This window comes from Seriola lalandi, unplaced genomic scaffold (genome assembly GCF_002814215.2).
Source record: "Seriola lalandi dorsalis isolate HSWRI2012SDOR001 ecotype SW California unplaced genomic scaffold, Sedor1 jcf7180002051244, whole genome shotgun sequence".
NCBI lineage: Eukaryota > Metazoa > Chordata > Actinopteri > Carangiformes > Carangidae > Seriola > Seriola lalandi.
Window position 1 is genome coordinate 1,280 of NW_019521797.1, and position 2,217 is coordinate 3,496.

The 2,217-nt window shown below is 43.8% G+C and overlaps 1 long non-coding RNA gene across 1 annotated transcript in view; it reads left to right on the forward strand.

Annotated features, from left to right (window-relative positions):
* LOC111649584 (uncharacterized) overlaps positions 1-2,133 on the forward strand; it is a 3,015-nt gene extending 882 nt beyond the window's left edge. Inside the window, exons 2-3 of the long non-coding RNA XR_002760309.2 lie at positions 927-1,046; positions 1,249-2,133. This is a non-coding gene — a long non-coding RNA (uncharacterized LOC111649584). The remainder of the gene's footprint in view (positions 1-926; positions 1,047-1,248) is intronic.
* Positions 2,134-2,217: the final 84 nt, after the last annotated feature.

Here is a 2,217-nt window from a genome sequence, read left to right on the forward strand (position 1 = left end):
CTGTGGTTTGTATTGAATGTGACTGTGTGCAGCTCACTAAAGCAGGTGGGCTGATTGAACCAATCATAGGTGCTGTATGAGAGAAGCTTCAGGCTGTAGAGGACACATGTGGTGTCACAGTGTGATATACAGCTGTGATCTCCAGCCAGATGTGTGACTCTGCTGCAGCTTCCTGACAGCAGAAGTTGTCAGTGTCAACAGGCTGAACTTAGATTGTTCTCCAGTGAATGAAGCAACAACTCCTCTTTGTTTCTCTGTGTTCATGTCAGCACAGTAAACACACTGAGAGGTTTCTCACTGAAGCTCCAAGAAAAGCTTCAGACGTCTCTCAGCTTTTAGCTTCATTTATTGTGAGTGAAGCGTGGACCCGAGCTCAGAGGCTGATCTGTTTAACAAAGCTCATCAGTACTGGCTGTAACAACAACTATCATGAGATGAAGATGTGCTGACAAGAGGTGATCCAGAGTCCATCACAGCCTGGGCTCAGGGTGTAGAAAACCTGGGCTGGAGACAGATTGTCACACACAGTTTCAGATCTCAGACACAGCAGGAGTGAAGCAGAAGTCAGATGTAAACAGCCTAAAGTGGAGGTGGCAGGACAGTGATTCAAACACCTTCCTACTGATGAACAACACGTCTCAGACAGAGGAGGAAGCTGCAGCATCACCCTCCTCACTACTGAGACCAGAACCAGAACCCAGCTCTCAGCCGTGCAGCCGAGCAGGAGGAAAGAGGCCGTGAGATCCGTGCTGACATCACTGTGCCTGGTGACATTCATCCCAGTGCTGTTTTCATCTGCTCATCACTGTAGATCATAGGAGCATGAACACAGTTAGTTGTTCTCTTTGTGAAGCTGTGACGTCCAGTCTGATGGACATGATGTGAAGTTACACTCTGAGTCTCACATTGACTTTCTCTGTTTTCAGTTCCAGGGTTCTCCACTGGACATGTTGTCGGTGCTTTATTTGGTGGTGCCCTTTTAGTTGGTGTTGGTGTTGTTCTTCTTCTAGCTGTGCTTAGAGCCAAAGGCTTTAAATGTAGTAAAGGTAAGTTTAAATAAGTTATTGTCTCAACATTTTCATAATGAAGAAACAACAAAACAACAAAGTGTTTTCATGTATCTGATGTTCAGAGTCTGACAGTTGTGTTCATCTTCTCAGACGAGCAGCGTTCTGTTGTTATTTACTCTCAGGGTGAGATCAGCTCACTTGGATTTTCCTGAATATAATTTTGTTTTCCCTCCTGCAGGTCAATCAAAGACAAGTGTCCCTGATGAAGAGCCTCACCTTTACCTGTGAAGCTGCTGCTGGAGTGTGTGTGTTGTTGTTGGTCTGTTTTGTTAGAATCACTTTGAGTTTCAGACCAAGACAGTGAGACGTGTTGTTGGCTTCACTTATTTCAGACAGTGTGAGAGTTCAGACCTGGTTTTAAAGGTAGAGTTAGTTTCAGGTTCAGGTCAGGATCAGGGTTGTGGTTCAGCAGATAGGTGTGATGGTCCTCAGGTGAAAGGTGAGGTTGTTGTGGTGGTGAATGGTCCTGTAGCTCATTCTGATTTCATATGGAAACATTAACACGACCACAATCTGTCCCTGAGTTTAACCAAGTGTTTTTATACTGTCCTCAAAACGGGTTTTACCTCTCAGCGTCATGGACAGTTACAGCACGACTCCCCCCGAACTAACCAGCTAGCTAACAATAATAATGAGAACATATAAAAATGTACAGTCGTTCTCACAACAATGGACCCAGTTAAAAAGGGACCTGATTGAACTTGTGATAAAAGTGACTTTTAAGAACCAACTTGAATGATTCAACTGATTTTTCATGCTGAGTTTTAAAGTGTTGAAAGCTCAGTGTGTGTGAATGACAGAGGCACATTGTGAAGCTCTTTGAATAAAAGTTCAAGTTTTAGACCAAAGGTGTGAAGAAATGGTAAATTTGGGGCATTTTGTTTGGTCCAACAGGTAGTTTTTAAGTGAAGGTGTGGTTTAATGACAGACTCATGTATAAAGGCTTTAGCTGCCCTGCAGTGCCTGTCTTACTGCAGCAGGACCAGGAGGGGGCAGTGTGTGAGTGTGTGAGTGACAGAGACACATTGTAAAGCTCTTTGAATAAAAGCTCTATATGAATGAATCCATTGATTCAATATTATCAAACTGCTTGTAGCTGTTCACTGAGTTTGACGTGGACATCGACACAAACATCAGAGTCACTGAA